The sequence below is a fragment of the Schistocerca cancellata genome, chromosome 1, assembly GCF_023864275.1.
Source record: "Schistocerca cancellata isolate TAMUIC-IGC-003103 chromosome 1, iqSchCanc2.1, whole genome shotgun sequence".
NCBI lineage: Eukaryota > Metazoa > Arthropoda > Insecta > Orthoptera > Acrididae > Schistocerca > Schistocerca cancellata.
In genome coordinates, this window is record NC_064626.1 from 1,156,737,263 (window position 1) to 1,156,760,576 (window position 23,314).

The following is a 23,314-nucleotide window of genomic DNA, read 5'->3' on the forward strand; positions in this document are numbered from 1 at the left end:
GATACCCGTTTGGTAAAACGCAGTGTTCTGCTGTGTCAAGAAGTAGGTAACTGCCTGTTGCACATCTTCGCCCGACAGGAATTGTCAAGCCCTCAGGGCCTTTTCAAAGGGACTGGAGGGTGATAATCACCTGGGGAGAGATGAGGATTTAGGGCAGATGCTTGAGTGCCTCCCACTCTAGCTGACGTAACATCTGCGTTACACTTGCAACAAGGGCACGCGCGGCATCATGAAGCGGCAGAATCCCTAGGCCCAACATTCCACATCGGTGATTTGCGATAGACGTCCTGCTCCATACACGTTCTTCATTCTCCGATGTATGTTTACCAGTGTTTGTTCTTCAGCAGGCAAGAAAAGAACAGCAACACGTTGGTCCCGTTTGGATGCATTTGGTAATAAGGTCACCGTAGTACACATTTCCGCATTTAACCAACACACGTCAGAAAGAAACGAACGCGATACTAATGCCTTACCTGTATGTCGGTGTTTATAAACCGTCATTGGATTCTCGCTGCAGCAACGATCTCGAACAGAAACATTTTGATCGTCCGTTATACATGCCAGAACGGTACACATGCGAGTACAGGAACAGCTGCTATGCTATATGTACAAAATAACTGGTGAATTCGTGAACTGGAGAAAAGGGAGGTAGATGAAAGGTGGGAGGAAGGAGACAATGAGATGTGGTTTTGGAACAGTCGTTACTATTTACAACAGTGTTGAGAACAATATTAATTGTTTGCTGTTATTTTATCGAGGATGAGTAATGGATCTGTGTTCGACCATTAGGGATTAAGATAGGATTCTGTGAATTGTGTTTATTAATACCCAGAATTTTGTGTTAATTACTCGTCTTTATCTGCTATATGAAGAACATCACTTATAATACACAAATACGTGCACCGCCTGATATCCATGCTACAAACGAAACCAGATATTGAAACTGGATCCAAAATATTTAAGGAAATCGCTAAAGTAATGGCTATAGTCGTATCGTAATTGATTAAATACCTAGCAAAAAGAAGAAAAAGAGGACAACAGCATGTCAGTATAGCACCAATTTTCGCTGACAACACATTCATCCCCCGCTCTCTCTAACCCCCACCCTTTCCATGCTATTTGTGGGCAAGACTTCTCAGGAACCCTCCAGCAATCTTTAGAATGGAAAGAGATTTAGAGGATTTTCTGCAATTCCTGTCTCCATTTATACTCAGGTCAGTCAGGTAGCGCTATAGAAACTAGACTAAATGAACATGAAAAGAACTGGTGTATGGAAAACGGAAAATATTCCACTGCTCTCGTTGAGAGCCATTCTTATTAAACTCGTATTAAATGTGATGTTTTCCACAGAGACAACAGAGGCAGAAAACTAGCGTTGCGTGAAATTCTGGTTACCAGTTTATATAAAACTCAGAATCCTTAATGACCAAATCGAGAGAGGTATTCATGCTTAATAAAGCAGCAATTACTAGTAAATATTTTCCTCAAGATAAGACAATACGTTTGTGATCAATAGTACAACAGTTGTCCCACCCACGTTTCACGGACTCCTTTCTCCCCTCTCCATCCTTCTTCACTCGTTTTGCCTGAACCTAAAATTCACCACTTATTTTGCCTAATAACATTTTAGTCTATGCCTGTACACATTTTTGTACTCTCTGGCCTGTACAATATTATACTTTTCATCGTTGAGTATAATGTAATTTAAAGTTCATTCTTTCTTACCTTATTTGTGTATTTCATTATACTTGTGTTTCCCGTATAGAAATATAAATCAGAAAATCACATTTCTTTGGAAAAACAATATTTACACAGTTCTAAACACTGTTTATTTAAGTACGTCTTTAGTCTTAATGTGTCTGAGTAAGTGCAGAAAACCAAACGCCGCTTCACAACAAATTACAAAATCTTACTATGGAATATTGATTGAAACCTGGTAGTCAAGGGAAGGCAGGATTCGGTTACGATTGTGGACGGGGCCGTAATCAGTTACTATTGGTTGCCTTTTAAAGATAAACACAATTTCTTTTAAACTAGTAATAGCAGACTCAACAATAAATAAAATACCACACGTTATTAATGAAGGAATAAACAACTGTGCAAATAATAGTGTTTTCAGCCATCTACAATTTACCAAATCGCCATTAAGTACAGATACAACAGATAATGTTGTGGTCTGGGCAGAAGGCCTTACACGCCATGAATGGCAATAAATTAAGAATTGTTTAAAACTCGCTGCAACTTACAAATTACAGGTAATGAAATATTAAAGGCGAGTAGCGACAAACACAGCAGAAGGCATCAGACGCCAGGAATGGCAGTAAATAAGATTTTAAAGGCTTTCTGCGTAAATACAAATAGAAAATTAGAATTTTTAGGCGAGTGACCACAATCACGGCTGAAAGCCTTACACACTAAGAATGGAGACAATATAAAATAATTGGAAACCTGCTGTAAAACAGCAAATACAATAGCAAAAGATTAATTAGAAAACAAGCAACTGATCACCAAAGGGGTGACAAAAGGTCATGGTAAACTTTGTAACACAAGAGGCCATTGACGGTTCTCCAGGAATCGACCTCTGAGCAGGTCCAGCAACAAACCGTTTCGCGAGCGATGAGATAGGCTGTTGCATTCACTTTACAAGATGGTAAATCACACTAGCGGCAGTCTAACGAATGACTAATGACAATATTGCTGAAGCTAACTGACGTCCGATAAACCAAATGCAACGATGGAACAATACGCAAAAGACGGAACAGGCGGTCTCCACTACGTCCCCAGAATACTGCGTTTAGAGCACCTGGAACGAGGAAGGAACCACCACCACCACAGTAGATAGCACTCCACTCGCTGCTCTTCGCCTCGGCGACACTACGAGCAAAGTCATTCGAGAATCGCGAGATATGACCATGATGGAGATTTCTCTACTTGAATTGAAATGCACCTGTCTTAAGGCTTGCTGGATCCGGTTCACGACGAGGTCGTGCACCCTTGTGATCACAGCCCTTCCATCAGGCAATCCATGTGTGCCACCAGCAGTCCTGGCGTGTTAAGTCACTGCGCGGACCTGAGTCCCCAACCGAACTGGCACACTCACACGGCCCGGAAATACGACGTAGCCCAAAAGATAGGTCAACAGTTACTACATATCGATAACAACCGCTGCTGCCACTAGCGGACAGGCAATGCTAGCGAAACCGAGTGGCGCCAGTCAACACGAGAAGTAGCGAAACAACCGCAACCATGCCAACTAAAAGATACCCTCTGGCCAGCAACAGAGGGTGGAAACTTACAAACAGCACCAACGGAGGCGCAGCACGGCTCATTGATGCTGTGTACTTAAATTTTTGATATGTCTATGTTCCTTCAAGTACGGAGGGAATACTCCACAAATCTTTTTCTTTTCTCCATCGTCTATATTTAACTGACTAGGCTTACAGCCTGTTCCATCTTAAGTGATTTCATCTGGTTCTCGCTCCTACACCTATCTTACCTATTGATTTGTGATTGATTACTTGTTTAACTATTCTAGCTTCAACCATTCTTTTGTCATTTGGTTTCCAGGTTATGTATAGTTGCATTGTCTTCACATTAACGCAGTGTATAATGCCATTTTATATTCCATCTCTAAGGGTGCGTCCTTTACCTTTCCTTAAGAATTTCACGCCAACCCACTTTATTAGTCCTTTGTGTTCCTCAGTTTATCTCCTAGATTATCTTCCACACACATTAACAAGGGCAGACATTACTTTATAAAATTTTAGCTTTGCATTCATTTTTTCTTACCTCACAGATTTCTGTATATTGTGCCGCAAATAGTATCAGAAAAAATGACATGTCTTAATTTCACGGGAGATAATGGGAACTAATTGTAGCCATGGAAATTGATGAATATTATTACAAAATGATAACCTACTGCAACATGACAGTTGTAGGTGACACAAAAGCAAAATACTCAAAATATGAGGTAAGGAAATATTCCGGTGTGCAAAACATAGGGGCGAAAGAAAATTTCTCTTGCTGTTTCTCTGCTAAGTAACACAGCTGAATGAAACTTGGACCATATATAGGGAGAACTACTCCAGTTTAGTACTGAAAGCATGCAAAAGAAATAGGCAATGACATGAAAAGCCCTTATCCTTTTGTAGCGGAATAATAAGTAACCTGTTGTATAAAATAAATTTAATTTCTTTGCGGGTTCTTCAGAAGGACATACAGGAAAATACACCACAAATAAGTAGCAGTTAGGTAAGAATGTTAGTCCGTAGCTCGTGGTATCGCGGTGGCATTCTCGCTTCTCGAGCACGGGGTCCCGGATTCGATTCCAGGCAGGGTTAGGGATTTTCACCTGCCCCGAGATGACTGGGCGGTGTTGTGTCGTCTTCATCATCATCATCATTCATCCCCATTACAGTTGGAGAAAGGCAACGGCAAACCACCTTGCTTAGTACGGCAGTGCTTAGCCTCCCGCATCGTTATAAAAAAATGGTTCAGATGGTTCTGAGCACTATGGGACTTAACATCTGAGGTCATCAGTCCCCTAGAACTTAGAAATACTTAAATCTAACTAACCTAAGGACATCACACACATCCATGACCGAGGCAGGATTCGAACCTGCGACCGTAGTGGTCGCCCGGTTCCAGACTGTAGCGCCTAGAACCGCTTGGCCACACCGGCCGGCCCCGCATCGTTACCCTACGCTCTGTCTAGAAGCATGTTACTTCATTTCCATAATGTTAAAAGTAGGGACGAAAATTTTAAAAAGTTTATAAATTTAAAGTAAAAAATGGTATCTACATTATTTGTGAATGTCAACAAAGATGTAACAGCTCTTACATCCTTACATGTGGTTCATAGTGTCTGTAAAAAGTTAGTATAAAGAAGTGAAACAACAAGTGCAGCCAATTACATGCATATCTCGAAGTTGGTCTCAGAGTAGGACTGAAAGTACGCTAAAAAATAAAGGATTGTAACTACAGTCGTGACAAGGCATAAACAAAATTGTAAATGAATATAAGCAGCTTAGTAAGTAACATAAAAACGTAATGATAAATAAAATAAGTTAATATAGACGAAGAGTGGAGCTATGGATGGGAAATTTGGGAACTAATCTCCATAGAGCTGTAGCGAACTTAGTAACGCCCTTGTAGGTAACCTGTCACCATAAACAAAGAGCGAAGCGCATCATGGGGCTGACACTTGTGACTCTAGTAAGTGGAGAGAGTAGTCTCAATTATTAGCCAATACTGAGCATCGGAAAGTGACTGTAGAGGGTAAGAAGCGTGGGCACTATTACATAATAATGAAACAGCTAGTACCCGAATATGTACAGGTCACAAGTACGTTTCGTGAATGAATTTTATGTAGTGGCTTTAATACCGATTGTATGGTAGTGTAAGTTTTATAACATGTCAGTGAATTGGTGTAGGGATGTCAATAGTGTGGCAGCAGGAAATACACCAGCGCAAGCAGCTCGCGAAATGCATCAACCCGCGAGAAGCAGTAACTGGAGTACATGGAGAAACAATTCCTAGTCAGTAGCTAAAACTAAGACTCAGAATTAACTACAAAAGACTGGAAACGTGGGCTTCGTTCTATACTATTGATACAGCGGAATAACAACTTCAGTAATGTATACAACATCCTAAATACCCTTCTTTAAGTTAATATAACTAGCGACATTCACGTAAGGCGTATGAAATGAGCGAAATGACTACCTGACCTTCAAAGATCAATGTTTACACAGAGGTAAGCATCTGTAATAAACTAAATCACCAGCAGTGGGCTGTAGGTGGTTAGGTGCCTGCAATAACGAACGGTTAACTATGTGGCAATGTAAGTGGTTAACTGCTTAGAACTGGATATCCTTATTTATAGTTGTAGCTACAGGTGATCATCTCACCAAAAATCTAGTTAATAAAGATAAAAAACGAACTACCTGTAACAAATATACCAATAATAAAAGATGGGGACTAAATGTAGCTGTTAGCGTCTGTCTAAATGTGACAGTGTGTACCTGACTAACAGCAACTAAATGCAACAAACACTAAAAATTTACTGGTTATAAATAAATAATTATTTACTATCTGCATATAGCAATTCTGAGGTTGTTTTTTTTTTCGTGTGGCAAGGGCCTTCCGGCGGGTAGACCTGATCGCCTGGGGCAAGTCTTTTGAGGTGACGCCACTTCGGTGACTTGCGCTTCGATGAGGATGAAATGGTGATGATGAAGACGACACAAACACCAAGCCGGGAATCAAACCCGGGCTCCCGGGAATGACAAGCCGGCGCGGTGTCCACTCAGTTACGGGGGCGGACTTGAGAATTATCAATCTAGGATACAGGTCGAGACCTACTGACTGCATCTTACTGAATATAACTATAAACAAGTAGCTGTAGTAGATACTGTACCGTGACTAACGACAATTTTACGTATGAAGATTAATGTAATTAACTATCTATACCTAAGTAACTCAATTACATACGAGATTGTGATTGTACGACCCTGTTAACCATTTATTACCGCGGGTACGATGCAATCTACAACCGACAGGTGAAAAGATATGTAAACAAGGACCTACAGACCATCTATTCATAAAATTACATATGATTTACTCTAGTTAGATGTAATGTGTACGGCTAATAAGCACTTTAATTCACTAAGTGTCAAGAGGGGTTATTTCAAATATCTTATGTCAATGTCGCTAGTTATATTAACTCCAAGAAGCGTATTTGTTTTTGTATACATTTCTGAACCAGCTATTCCGCTGCTTCAAAAGTATACAACGGTACGTTCCCTTTCTCCTATAGTTAAATTTTGACTCTTAGATTCGACTACTGACTAAAAATTGTTTCTGCGTATACTCCAGTTATTGCTTCTCGAACCTTGATGCATGTCGAGCGCTGTTCTCTCGAGCATACTTCCTGCTGCCACACTATTGACGTCCCTACGCGAATTCACCGACGTGTTCTAAAACTTGCAGTACCATACAACTGCTGGTAAAGGCTGTAGATAAAATTCTTTCACGAAGCGTACTTGCGACCTGCATATATTCGACTGTGCCCACGCTTCTTTCCCTCTAAGGTTGCTTAATATCAACCAATGTCAGATAATAACGTCTCCACTTACCTATAAGCATGCTACTGACCTCGCTACAGTTGTATGGAGACTAAATCTCAAATGTCCCATCCACAGCGCCACTTTTCGTCGATATTAACTTATTTGATTTATCACTAGGATTTTATGTTGCTTATTACGCTGTTTATATTCACTTACAATTTTGTTTATGCCTTATGACAACTGTAGATCTTTGTTTCTTTTTTTTATTTTACCGAACTTTACTCCCACTCTGAGACCAACTTCAAGATATGCATGTCATTAGCTGATTAGCTCCTGTTCTGGAATGATGTCTGAAATTGTTTCGCTTCTTTATACTAATTTTGTACAGACACTACGTAGCACATGTAAGCGTCTAAGACCTTTTATTTTATTACATCTGTGTATATCTCTGTTGCCGCTCGCAAATGATGCGATACGTAAAAGCATGTAATATTTTTTTATCTTTAAATTTATAAATTTTTAAACTTTTCGTCCCTAATTTTAATATTGTTATCTGATTACTTATTTGTTGTGTCTTTTCCTGGAGAGCTATCTGAAGAAGGCCACTAAGTGATCGAAACCGGTAAAGAAATTTAATTTATGTAACTGGTTGCTTATTATTTCGTTGTAAACGACTACAGGTGCTGAGGAGAGGTAATATTCTAAATTACTGTCTTATTCAAAAGCACTAATTACGCTGAAGTCACCGCGAACAATGATGGTTTCTTTAACATTACGAAAGGTAGGATACAGTTTTTAATAGAGTATGGTATCACCACAGACGGCAATGTATGCTCTACAACGTGCGTCCATCCTGACCGCCAGGTTAGTGAGGACTTCCTGTGGTGCGGTGTTCCAGTCCTCCACCAGCGCGGTTATAAACTGCTACAGGGTTGCTGATCAGCGTGGACGTCCTTCAATACGTCTTCCCAACGCTTCCCACTCGTGCAAGATGGATTTTAACTTGGAAAACAGGTAGACCAGTCCAATCGCCAAATATCCACAAGTTCAAAGAGCTTCCAACAGCACTGTTAGATGGGATCACGCATCGTCATTCATAAAAATGAGACCACGGACGAATGCTCTCAGAGAAGAACGCATATAGGTGCTGGAGTACAATGTGACAATAAAACTGACCGGTGTGTTTGCCGTGTTCAAATAAGAGAGGTTCAAACGGCTATGAGCACTATGGGACTTAACATCTGAGGTCATCAGTCCCCTAGAACATAGAACTACTTAAACCTAAGTAACCTAGGGACATCACATACATCCATGCCCGAGGCTGGATTCGAACCTGTGACCGTAGCAGCCACGTGGTTCCAGACTGAAGCCCCTAGAACCGCTCGGCCCCTATGGCCGGCTAAAGAATAGAGGTCAGTAAGCTCCTGCAACAGTGTGTCCCTACCTCCCCCTTACCCCCCGCCTCCCTCATACACACACACACACACACACACACACACACACACACACACACACACAGTGTACCACGTGGCCACCAAACCGAACATGCTAGACTATGTTCCTCGGTGTATAATGTGTTCTCCCCTTTAGCCAGATAAGCTGCGTCCAGCATCGCTGAATATCATCATTTTGTTGTTATACGTATTATGTGTCAGGGGAAGACACAATTTTTCGTTGGCATATTGACCTCCACATCTTTGAACTTTAACTCGTTACACTTACTGGTCAATGCTATTGTGACTATCCTCTGCCCCATATGCTCATTTCCGGTAGTTCATTCGGACATCACTTAATACTTGTGTATGTCAATGCACTTTGTATACTGCGCCTCACCTGTTCTTTCTTTCTACCGTTTAAGTTTTATGCGAAACTTGCTCTCATTCTTACACTTTTGCAAGTAGGTGTACTGCCTGCTTACTGTTTACTTAAGACGAGAAACAAAGGACTGTATCAAATCTAGGAATGTGCTCATAACAGACGGCGTAACATATGATACAGTGACTTTATCATACAAAGTATCGGAAGAGTCGAAGGATCATGTATGGGTTTTCGACATAGCTATTACACATTATGTACATATGCCACATATACTACCATTAAAACAGATTTAATGCAAAATATAATGCAGCAAAATTTAAAAATAGGGCTTCGTCTCCGCCATAACCTCAGTGGTACTCAACCCCACAACAGGCAACAACAGTCCACTCACCCCACCGCCGTCCCACACCAAACCCAGGGTTGTTGTGCGGTTTGGCCCCCAATGGTTGCGTGGTAGAATAATCATGGTGTAGGCATACGTGGAGACAGTGTTTGTGCAGCAATCACCGACATAGTGTAATTGTGGCGGAATAAGGGGAACCAGCCCGCGTTTGATGAGGCAGATGGAAAACTGCCTTAAGAGCCATCCACAGACTGGCCGGCACACCGGACATCGACACTAATCCGCCGGGCGTATTCGTGCTGGGACCGGCACGCCTTCCCGCTCGGGAAGCCGTGCGTTAGACCGCACTAGATTCGTATACATCCCTATTTAACAGACATAAATGTTTTCAACAATCCATAAATATTCTACAGTAGAGCAATATTCTGAAAAATAGCACACTTGGATTACAAAACTACAACAAAATGCAGATAAACGAAACTAAACGAATTGTCAGTACTATAAAACATGCCTCTTAATAATAATAAAATACTCAAATGGTTTCAAGAAAACCGATCAGATGTCTGTTAGATCCTAGCGAAATACCTTAAAATTACGGACTATGGTGAAATCGAACTATGTATCGCAGTAGATCAGCTATTACTTACTGAGTCACAGCATATGGAGATGGCCACAGTCGACTATAGTTTTTCTCTCTGTGGCAACAAGTGGTAGACCTTGGATATCACATCGAAACTTTTTCTTAGTAAATAAAAATTTTCTTACTTCGAGTCACGTACTGCGAATTTGGATCTTCGTTACTCTTAGTGTAAAGATAGGTACAATTTCCAGCTCCATTGTTACTGCCGTTTGGTGAAAATTGAGTGTTTCTATTAAACAAATTTTCTGTGCCAAAAGTCAAAACAAAAAATCGTTTCTTGAACTGATTACATAAAAAAAGACTTAATCACCTACATTCAACGTGCATCAATTGCATAAGTGATGCGAAATTTCAGCTTTTCACCTTACATACACCTGCAATTTTGACTATACTTCTCAAATCGAGTGTTTGTCGATTACATCTGTGGAAAATACACGCTTTCACAAGGAAATTTTCGAATGCAGATGTTTTTCACAACATCAAACAACAGTTTTGTTAATCGATGCAACGATTCACACGAGGTATAGAGAGAGAAGCCTTATCAAGAGTATTTACAGTGGAATACAGCGAGTACATGTTTTACTTCACACTGTTGGCTTTCAGTCACCTACTATATTTTGTAAATGTCATCTTACGTCGCGATTTACTGTCAAAGGACGACTCTAATGTCATTTACGGTCACATGCTGTTTTTATGTTCCTAGCGATAAGAGCCTATATCTCGATACAGATTTCCAGGGCACGAGTTTATGTGTAATGGAGGTGTGCGATAAACTGTAACGTCTCTTACAAGGGCGCTCACGTCACAGGACCGCGAGCGCGCTCTTTGCTGAGAATGAGTGAGTTTCACTGTTAGCTGATTTGCCAGTTAAAATCAGCCCCAGCCATTGCTACGATTTCCGTGAAAATGATATAGAACGGGTTGTTACCTATACGTGTAAATGACTTGCTTGTCTGTACATGCTTACCAATGACACATTACTACATACCACATTGGCTTAATTTTAATAAATGTGTACGTTTTGGTGTACGACATTGTGAACGATGTAATTTCCTACCGTTTAATAACAAATGTACACATATTCGTTTTCTATTTACTGCTTTTAAGGGAGAATTTCTCTATAGCGCAGAAGTATTAGAAGAGAGAATATGATTTCAATTTTACTTCCAAAATATCCTTCGCTGTCGGTTCGACTTTTACGTTATTAGGCAATTCACCAAAGATATGTGAAACTGCCTGTTTGACCCTCTGCAGAACCACTATAGATTTTTGTTATAATCTGTCAGATGAGGACATAACCCCATTATAAAATTGTAGCATTATTGTTGGAGATTTCATTATGGAAAGTAGATTGCGTTAGGTTGTTTAGATTACTTAAATACGTGGGAAAGAGTACATAATTATGGGTGAACAGTATTTGTTACTCTCACTGCTTGGACCGTATAGTCGAGATATAGTAATTTTATCGTCAGGACACTAATCAATGAGGCGTATTTTTTCGTGGTACTTCACTTACGAGACATCAACCACGGTCTTTGGAAGCGGATAGTGACCGTATATACAAGTTCATAATAGTGTATAAGTAGAAGAGCTGTTAAACGTGCTCGATAATGTTTTGGGGTATAGTTCATCGATAACTCATGTTAAGTTTGTAACTACAGCAATAAATATCATTTTAGTTTCGAAGAGTTACATATATACTTATAAAACGCTCACAGATTTTCGAAAGTAGACAGTTCAACGGGTATTTGCATTAAAAGTTCATGTCTCACTGCTGAAGTTCATGACTGATAGTACACACTGATCGCAAATATAAGCTTCGAAATGATTTTATTTTAAAGAGACGCTATGATATCGGTCTTCCTTTTATTTTTAATTTATTTTTGTTTTGCAGTTTTAATTTATTATTCATCCAGTCGTTTTCCTGAACTATAATTAATTAAGTAATGATAATAATCACAATACTGCAGCTAAAAACAGTAATGGTAATAAGAGAGATTAAAGGATGGCTTGCAAATAGCTTAGACGACTTGTAATAGTAGTTTTAGCTACGTATTATTAGTAATAGAGATATTACAACAACAGTTACTACTGCTAATGAAAGCATTACAAACAATGAAATTGGCAAGACAGTATGACGTGCTAATGTAATAATAGGAACTGTGATATTATTACGCAGGAGCTTATAAGAGTAAGAAATTTACATCGAATGCCCGTACGAACATTCTAAAATAGGCAGAAACTTAATGTGAAACGGAGGCCGAAGATAATACTAAGTGATAGAAGGTGGGTGCAAAACAGCAGAAGACCGTGTTTCTTGACTTCCGGAAGGAGTTTGATACAGTTCCCCATAGTCGTTTAATGAACAAAGTAAGAGCATATGGACTATCAAACCAACTGTGCGATTGGATTGAAGAGTTCCTAGATAACAGAACGCAGCATATCATTCTCAATGTAGAGAAGTCTTCGAAGTAAGAGTGATTTCAGGTGTGCCTGAAGGGAGTGACGTAGGATTGTTGCTATTCACGGTATATATAAATGACCTTGTGAATAACATCGGAAGTTCACTGAGGATTTTTGCAAATGATGCTGTAGCGTACCGAGAGGTTGTAACAATGGAAAAGTGTACTGAAATGCAGGAGGATCTGCAACGAATTGACGCATGGTGTAGGGAATGACAATTGAATCTCAATGTAGACAAGTGTAAAGTGCTGCGAATACATAGAAAGAAAGATCCTGTATCATTTAGCTACAATATAGCAGGTCAGCAATAGGAAGCAGTTAATTCCATAAATTATGTAGGAGTAGGCTTTATTTAAAATGGAATGAGCATATAAAATTAATCGTCGGTAAAGCAGATGCCATACTGAGATTCATTGGAAGAATCCTAAGGAAATGCAGTCCTAAAACAAAGGAAGTAGGTTACAGCACGCTTGTTCGCTCACTGCTTGAATACTGCTCACAGGTATGGGATCCGTACCAGATAGGATTCATAGAAGAGATAGAGAAGATCCAGCGGAGAGCACCGCGCTTCGTTACAGGATCATTTAGTAATCGCGAAAGCGTTACGGAGACGATAGATAGACTCCAGTGGAAGGCTCTGCAAGAGAGTCGCTGAGTAGCTCGTACGGGATTTTGTTGAAGTTTCGGGAACATACCTTCATCGAGGACTCAAGCAGTATACTGCTCCCTCCTACGTATATCTCGTGAAGAGACCATGAGGATAAAATCAGAGAAATTAGAGCCCACACAGAGGCATACCGACAATCTTTTTTTCCACGAACAATACGAGACTGGAATAGAAGGGAGAACCGATAGAGGTACTCAAGGTACCCTCCGCCACACACCGTCAGGTGGCTTGCGGAGTATGGATGTAGATGTAGATGTAGAAGACATTGTTGATTTAGAAGATAGATCAACACGTGTCTTTTAAAACCAGGAATGTGATTTAGTTCTCTGAGGTTCTGAAGAAAATTATTTAAAGGACGTATTCCGGCTACCTATAATGTTTTAGAGAAAGCTACTCACACCAGGAAGCGAAGCAAAACGGATCTTTGCCTTAAAGTACCAAGTGTTTGTACTACACTATTCAGCTATGAGTATTGATGCTGAGTGACAGGAGTTACTGCATTCGCCGATCAGACGACAGAGCACACAGATTTTGTGGATATCTCTGCGATTCTCTCCACATACCCAGGGTAGAGCCATCAGTCAACTAATTGGTTTTACGAGGCCCTCCACGAATTTCTCTTCTGTGACAATCTCTTCCTCTCAGAGTAGCACTAGCAATTTACTTCCGCAGTTCTTTGCTGGACGTATTCGAATCTCTGGCGTCCTCTAGAGTTTCTATCTCTACAGCGCCATCTAGAACCATGACGGTTGTTCTCCGATGTCTTAACAGATGTCCTATTCATCCTGTCTTTTCTTCCTGTCAACATTTTCCACATATTGCTTTCTTCACCGATTCTGCACACAACCTTTTCGTATCTTACCTTACCAGTCCACGTAATTATTAACATTCGTCTGTAGCACCACATTGCTTCGATCCCTTCTGTTCCGATTTCCCAGCATCCATGTTTCACTACCATACAATGCTGGGCTCCAAACGTAGATTCACACAAATTTCTTCCCCAAATTAACTCCTATATATCATTCTAGCAGACTTGACCAGGAATGCCCTTTTCGCCAATGCTAGTCTGCTTTTGATCTCCTCCTTTTTTTTTTCTTTTTTTTCTGTGTGGGTAGTAGTGTTCCTTAATTTCTTCTACTTCGTAACCATCAATCCTTGTGTTAGATTTCTGGCTGTACTCATTTCTGCTACTTCTCATTACTTCGTCTTTCTTAGATTTACTTTCAATCATTTTCTGTTCTCATTAAAGTCGTCATGCCATTCAGCAAATCATGTAATTCTTCTTCGCTTTCACTGAGGATGGTAATATCATCAGCGAATCTTATCATTGGTATCCTTTAACCTTGAATTTTAATTCCACTCCTGAATCTTTCTTTTATTTCGAACATTGCATCTTCTATGTACACATTGACCAGTAGGGGTGAAAGACTACATTGCTGTGTTAGACTTTTTTTTTTTTAATCTGAGCACATCGTTCTTGGTCTTCCAGTATTATTGACGCTTTGCACCCCCATTTCCGGGATTTCTAAGTTCCTTACCATGTTCGAACTTCTGACAGTTATGGCCTCGCTCATAGAATGTTATCCTTTCGTTAGTTACTCAGTCCTTTTTGCATGGTCACCTCCCCCTTGGCAGTCTCCTCTTAGAGACCCGAATGGGGGACGATTTCGGGATCTTTTGCCAATGGACCGATCATCGTGACTCTTTTTGAATTACAGACCTGTGGAAACACATTTTCCGCTTTATGTTGTATATACACATTTATATACCATATACGTATGTTTAAAATGTGGATGCCATACCCATCTGAAAGTTTACTAGGGAGTCGTGTTTTATTTGAAGTAAATCGGTCAGGAACTATTTGAGATATTTGGTACCAAAGACGAATGCCGCAAGTACGTACAGGTATTCACATTATTTTGCCTAACCCCTGTATGTTCCTGGATACATTATGTGCTCCTACCACATGTCATATAAGGGAACTACTGAGCCGGAACCTGCTCTTATGCGATAAGAGCACGCAACCTACTCCTCACCTTGGTCCAGATCCTATGCTCTTCCCAAAATGCCAAACGGTACCAGAACGTTGATCTTCGGGCGCCGTGCCACTTTGCAGCGTGAGACTGCATGCCTTGCAGGCCTATTTAAAGAGGTTCCATTTGCACCGCTCTTTGACATGGATCCTTCTTTACTGCGGCACAACACAGCGATCATCTACGTTCGTGAAGCTGTAGTTGAATTTGATCGGCCACTTCCTTCCCTTGCCTGTGGTTCGGAATGCTCGTTCTAAACGTCAAACTAAAATGTGAGCAATACCATTCTCCTGGGCTTTACTTGTCACACTTCGTCCTTCTTCCAATTTTGCTACGGTTTTTCCCGCGTGGCGTCATCATCGAGATGCATGCGGTTGCTATTGCAATGAAGAACCCCACCTCAGAGCACCGTAACTGCTGTTTGACTGTCACACGCTGTCTTTTTCTCATTCCTTCAGCTACTCAGCTTCCCTGTGTCGTGCTGTACCAGCCCCGCTTCACGTTATAGTCACGCTCACCTGTCCCCTTGTGACGTCCAGCATTCTGTGCACGACTGAGAGACATCTTACAACAATATGCCGCATTTTCGTTCATTTCGACATAGCTGCAAGTATGTTATATTACTTTATCTGCTTCGCCCTTGAGCTTTTCACATCAGTGTATTATCTGAAAAATTATCTGAAAAGTAAGGGTACAGTAATAGTTATTGCGCGAGACTTCATTCTAAAACAGCAATATAGCAATGGAAGACTTCGATAAGGAAGTGTGTAGTCTCCCCCCCTCCTTCCTAATTCCATCTATTGTCAGCATTAGTCTTTTATGAAGATTTGAGAGGAGCGAAGATTACAATAAACTTTCTAATTTACTTAGCTCGTCATGTAGAGTTGGCTCCAGTTCTTCTTGTCTAGCGGTCTGATTCTTGAAGCTGAAAATGTCACTTTTTAGGTCCTCGCGGTTGGATTGACCTAAATAAGTTTGAAGATTTTTATTGCAGAATTTTGTTTTTACGTTAGAACATTTCCTCACATTTTAGTATGTCATACAGTCTTTAGATTTTTCATATTATCAAAGCTGAAATTACGTTGCTCACACAAAATACATGAAAACGTCCGATCGATTTACAGGCATGCTTACGACTCCCACATTCTGCGGAAATAACCATATTCCAAAGGATTTACAGTTCCTCTTAACAAATGAATTTCTACTAGTTTCTGTTACATTATAAATTTCGATTGTTATTTCATAAATTAATCCAGGAATAAACGTAATAACAAGTACAGTATTGCGTAATTAATAAAAGAAATTTTAAGTTTGCCAATAGTTCGTAATTTCAAATGTTTCCGAAAAAAATAATGTTAACTGTACACTCAGAATTATACTCTGTTCATCATAAGAATGAACCTGATGTAAACATTACGCCATGTATTCTTCGGAGTTTACCTCAATCTCATTGGATACCGTTTCACATGGAGCGGAAGCGAAGTTGTGACCGGTACAGTCAAGTACTATCATAAGGATGCACGCACATAGATAGAGCGATAATGCGCGGGACAACAGCTTTACAGGCGCATTTAAGTTGTACAACAGCACTGGACAGCCACAATTATGTGATCAGGTGCAGTTCAGACGTAAAAAAAGACTAGCGGAGAAACAATATAGCTTCGAATCTCATTAAAATTCTTAAAGAGAATGAAATAAAATTGGGAGAAACTACAGCAGTAATGCGCGCTTCTTAGGTGACCAGACGGAAAGCATAAAATGCTCTGGTTCCTACTTGACATCGTACACTACTGGCCATTAAAATTGCTACACCAAGAAGAAATGCAGATGATAAACGGGTATTCATTGGACACATATATTACACTAGAAATGACATGTGATTACATTTTCACGCAATTTGGGTGCATAGATCATGAGAAATCAGTACCAAGAACAACCACCTCTGGCCGTAATAACGGCCTTGATACGCCTGGGCATTGAGTCAAACAGAACTTGGATGGCGTGTGCAGGTATAGCTGCCCATGCAGCTTCATCACGACACCACATTTCATCAAGGGTAGTGACTGACGTATTGTGACGAGCCAGTTGCTCGGCCTCCATTGACCAGATGTTTTCAATTGGTGAGAGCTCTGGAGAATGTGTTGGCCAGGGCAGCAGTCGAACACTTCCTATATCCAGAAAGGCCCGTACATGACCTGCAACATGCGGTCGTATGACATCTGAAATGTAACGTCCAGTGTTCAAAGTGCCGTCAATGCGAACAAGAGGTGACTGAGACGAGTAACCAATGGCACCCCACACCATCGCGCCGGGTAATACGCCAGTATGGCGATGACGAATACACGCTTCCAATGTGTGTTCACTGCGATGTCGCCAAACACGGATGCGACCATCATGATGCTGTAAACAGAACCTTTATTCATCCGAAAAAATGACGTTTTGCCATTCGTGCACCCAGGTTCATCGTTGAGTACACAATCGCAAGCGCTCCTGTCTGTGAAGCAGCGTCAAGGATAACCGCCGCCATGGTCTCCGAGTTCATAGTCCATCCTGCTGCAAACGTCGTCGAACTGTTCGTGCAGATGGTTGTTGTCTTGCAAACGTCCCCATTTGTTGATTCGGGGATCGATACTTGGCTGCACGATCCGTTACAGCCATGCGGATAAGACGCCTTTCATCTTGACTGCTATCGATACGAGGCCATATTCTGCTAACAGTCATTGGATCTCGACCAACGCGAGCAGCAATGTCGCGATACGATGACCCGCAATCGCGATAGGCTACAATCCGACCAAAGTCGGAAACGTGATGGTACGCGTTTCTCCTCCTTACACGAGGCATTACAACAACGTTTCACCAGGCAACGCCGGTCAACTGCTGTTTGTATATGAGAAATGGGTTGGAAACTTTCCTCATGTCAGCACGTTGTAGGTGTCGCCAACGGCGCCAACCTTGTGTGAATGCTCTGGAAAGCTAATCATTTCCATATAACAGCATCTACTTCCTGTCGGTTGAATTTCTCGTCTGTAGCACGTCATCTTCGTGGTGTAGCAATTTTAATGGCCAGTAGTGTATTAGAATCACAAACAAGAGTGATGAAAATTCCTAACTTAAGCACAGGGTGATTTTTCTGACCGAAACATTGTATTGCGTATTTAAACCGGGCACCTAGAGACGACGGAGCGGCTTCGTCCCGCTGTAGCCCTCAGTGGTTCACAACCCCACAACAGACCACAGCAGTCCACCCGCCCCACCGCCGCCCCAAACCGAACCTCGGATTATTGTGCGGTTCGGCCCCCAATGGACTCCCGCCGCGAACGTCTCATACCAGACGAGCACAACCCCAAATATCTGCGTGGTATAGTAATTATGGTGTACGCGTTCGTGGAGACAGTGTTTCCGCAGCAATCTTCGACATAGGAGCGCGCCATGGACGATGCAGAAGTATACTGCAGGGATATCACCGAACTGTTGAATACTGTAGCCACTGAAAGTATTAATTACAGTCAGACGTCAGGTAATCTCTTAGCTCCTTCCTTATCCGAATGCGAGAAATACATTTCAGTACTGGAACTGTCATTTGCTACGTTGATAGCGCGTTGATCAACTACAGAATGCACGGAGCCACCCAGGCGCCGCATTTTCTCCTCCTCTTTTATGACGTGTCATTCTACATCCGGCCAGCGTTCGGCAGTGACACGAAAAAGCTGCGTGCGTTAGAACCAGTACGTCTGGCAGTATAACTGTCTTTTTGTTTCTCGGGCTAAATCCCTAACTTGGCTCCAAATCAGTACTGTTGGGTTCGTATTGTAATGGTACAGTGCCAATGTAAAAATGCAGCATTTGTATAGTGTGCTCGATGTTGTGAAAATGATTGCTTTTCTCGTATCTACGACACATCTGTGGTATAAACAGTGGACGTAGTCCAAACAAAAAGTATTTAGTTTTTCATTTTTACCTTAAAAATTAAATTGTTAAGTTTTCTTAATTTAAGCAACCTCTGTTAACAGGATTTCATTAAATATCGATAACTGATGAATTTGAAATGAAAACGGGAATTTCACGTGCAATATGTAACTAAAAACAAGAATATCAGCATAATTCTTAAAAACTGCTTATGAATTTTACAATTACGAGATATAGGCAATTAAAATTGAATGAGAAGAAAAACTGGGTCAAGCGAGACTTGAACAACCGAACTACGTGCTGCAAAAATGCAAGAAGCAATTCCGCTGTACATTACCTTGCGCTTGTGTTGCAACTGTATCTAACAGAGTCCCTCGAAAAACTTCAAAGCCAGTTATCTCTGTAAATTTATGACAAACATTAAGAACAATCTATTTGATGGAGCTTTCTAACCATGTCCAACACGTGTGTTTCACAACAGAACAGGAAGCAGTCACAGCCATTTTCATACCGCGTATTAACAGCGTGACAATCAGAGCACAACAGTGCATAGGCGTGACTGTACACGATTTCTTTTTAAAAAAGTACATAACCCAAGCGTAATCTTGAAGTGTCATTTAACGTATCTTAGTAACAATATATCTGATACATAAGTAGGACCTACTTCCAAGAGCGTAATAACACCAGTGTACCTGTGCTACGGCTTCTGACCAATCGTCGTATTTGTGTTTGTTGTATCAGGTTTATTCTTATGATGAACGGAGTATAGTTCTTTTCAATCATAGCATCAAGACTCAAATGATTTAAATGGCTCTGAGCACTATGGGACTTAACTTCTAAGGTCATCAGTCCCCTAGAACGTAGAACTACTTAAACCTAACTAACCTAAGGACCGGTCAAACATCCATGTGCGAGGCAGGATTCGAACCTGCGACCGTAGCGGTCGTGCGGTTCCAGACTGTAGTGCCTAGAACCGCTAGGCCATCCTGGGCGGCTAACATCAAAATTAATACATTTCATAAAGTAAGTCATTTTGATAAGTTTTTGCTTTGAAGTTTCCTGTGTATAAAATTATATGTAAGTTTTCTGAAAAGCAACTAAGATAATACTGACATGTCCAAAATTCGAGAAATAATAGTGGTATCGACAACTACTGCGAGTGTCAGCTTTGTTTGCGCGAGAAATAATGCTAGACGAGGATGTACCGTTGCAAGATGAACTGAATTTAAATATTAGTCTAAACTATGTTGCGTCTAGCCATTGTGAGGAAATGTGTTACTTATGAACTGAATAAGCGAAATAAGTCTTACGAAATGTTATCCGTTCACAGCTCCAGTTTTCCACTTAAAATTGAAGATATTTAGCTAATATTCGTTAAGGAAAGAGGCCCTTTTCGTTTGAGATAACGAGACCAACATTCGTTTGAAGTGTGTCCTCTCAGTTATCCATCCGTTACACGTGTCTCATCGCCTTAAAAAGGAATCGGTTGCTATTAAGAATCAGTAAAACTTGACGGGAAGGAGGCTGCGCAGTGTATTTTATGGGGAGCTTATTTCCAACGATTTGTTCTCGTTTGGTAGCATACACTTGTTGACACAGTTATAGTAGATGTACGAGGGCAGTTCAATAAGTAACGCAACACATTTTTTTTCTGAAACAGGGGTTGTTTTATTCAGCATTGAAATACACCAGGTTATTCCCCAATCTTTTAGCTACACAACACTATTTTTCAACGTAATCTCCATTCAATGCTACGGCCTTACGCCACCTTGAAATGAGGGCCTGTATGCCTGCACGGTACCATGCCACTGGTCGATGTCGGAGCCAACGTCGTACTGCATCAATAACTTCTTCATCATCCGCGTAGTGCCTCCCACGGATTGCGTCCTTCATTGGGCCAAACATATGGAAATCCGACGGTGCGAGATCGGGGCTGTAGGGTGCATGAGGAAGAACAGTCCACTGACGTTTTGTGAGCTCCTGTCGGGTGCGAAGACTTGTGTGAGGTCTTGCGTTGTCATGAAGAAGGAGAAGTTCGTTCAGATTTTTGTGCCTACGAACACGCTGAAGTCGTTTCTTCAATTTCTGAAGAGTAGCACAATACACTTCAGAGTTGATCGTTTGACCATGGGGAAGGACATCGAACAGAATAACCCCTTCAGCGTCCCAGAAGACTGTAACCATGACTTTACCGGCTGAGGGTATGGCTTTAAACTTTTTCTTGGTAGGGGAGTCGGTGTGGCGCCACTCCGTTCATTGCCGTTTTGTTTCAGGTTCGAAGTGATGAACCCATGTTTCATCGCCTGTAACAATCTTTGACAAGAAATTGTCACCCTCAGCCACATGACGAGCAAGCAATTCCGCACAGATGGTTCTCCTTTGCTCTTTATGGTGTTCGGTTAGACAACGAGGGACCCAGCGGGAACAAACCTTTGAATATCCCAACTGGTGAACAATTGTGACAGCACTACCAACAGAGATGTCAAGTTGAGCACTGAGTTGTTTGATGGTGAGCCGTCAATCATCTCGAACGAGTGTGTTCGCACGCTCCGCCATTGCAGGAGTCACAGCTGTGCACGGCCGGCCCGCACGCAGGAGATCAGACAGTCTTGCTTGACCTTGCGGCGATGATGACACACGCTTTGCCCAAAGACTCACCGTGCTTTTGTCCACTGCCAGATCACTGTAGACATTCTGCAAGCGCCTACGAATATCTGAGATGCCCTGGTTTTCCGCCAAAAGAAACTCGATCACTGCCCGTTGTTTGCAACGCACATCCGTTACAGACGCCATTTTAACAGCTCCGTACAGCGCTGCCACCTGTCGGAAGTCAATGAAACTATACGAGACGAAGCGGGAATGTGTGAAAATATTCCACAAGAAATTTCCGGTTTTTTCAACCAAAATTGGCCGAGAAAAAAAAAGTGTTGCATTACTTATTGAACTGCCCTCGTAGCTTTAATTTTTAGTCTCCAGTCATCTGCCACAATCAATAGAAGAGAAAACATTAAAACTGTGCCATACAATTATGTAAAAACGAGAAACTAGAACCTATTTTCCGAACTGATATCAAATGCACCACAGAAAAAGCTGAAAAACTATTAAGGACATTTCTTATGCATCATTGTCTAGTGTGGTACGAGCGCGGAGAGACGAAAATGATCGTAAGAAAACTCACAAGAATTCACTTACCTGTTTCATATGTGATATCTATAAGTGGTCGCATCATGTGCTGGACTTTGATATTACTGATAAGTCTACTACACTGGAGTTCGCGCATATCTTATCTGTAACAAACAGTGAGATTCCACTGTTGTTCGTTTTAGTTATAGACAGCAGACGACCCCACTTGCCAGATTCAAGGCGTTTTAGCAACTTTCGTTGCTCAACCCAACAAACGAAGAAAATTATTTTTTATTTGGTGTTGAGTAGCGGATGAGACTGTGAATTAAATTGTTATGGGTTGTACTGTTTTCATCTTCGTTATTGTGAAGCAGATCTCCTCCATTCAATAATTACTCACAGCTCTTAAGGTTTATTGTTAATTTTTTTCTTGTTTTGGTCCACACTACCACCTACAATCTTAAGCGCGCCGGGTAGCCGTGCGGTCTCAGGCGCTTTGAAACGGTTCGCTCCCCCCCCCCCCCCCCCCCGGCCTTCCCCTCCGTCGGAGGTTAGAGTCCTCCCTCGGATGTGTGTGTCGTCCTTAGCGTAAGTTTAAGTTACACAAGTAGTGTTTAATCCTAGAGACCGATGCCCTCAGCAGTTTGATCCCACCACCATCTACAGTCTTAGAAACAGCAGTGCGGGTACTTATAGCGAGGTGTTAGAAGACTTTCCGTAACAACTATCGACTTACTCGTTTCCGGACCGGAGATCTCACACAGATCCTTCTCCATCATACTTGGAAGTCTGTAACGTCATCATGGAATCACATATAGGCGTCGCAGCCTATTAGTCTATAAATTCGTTTCTCCATAGCGTCGCTGAGTGACGTTTCCATACACGGGTTCCTATCCTCATTTTGTTCTCGTGACTCTTTAGGTTAGGTTAGGTTAGACTGGCCGTAGAGCGTGCTCGGATAGCCAAATGGGAAGGCGACCGCTAGCGATTGGAGGGAAATCCGGGTTCGAGTCCCAAACTGGCACAAATCCCCATTGTCGTAATTCCATTGATGGTTGTCTATATTCGAAATTTCGAAAATATAAAATGTATTTTATAACCACCATGATCTTGTTACTGACCTATTTAGTTTGCCATTTCCTTCGACTTCACAAAATGATCTGTTCTGGAGGTTAGTAGAAAACGATCTGATCCTATATCCTGTCCTCTATAAACTCTGGTATTCCTGACTTGACCCTCTAGCTTATCATTTACTAA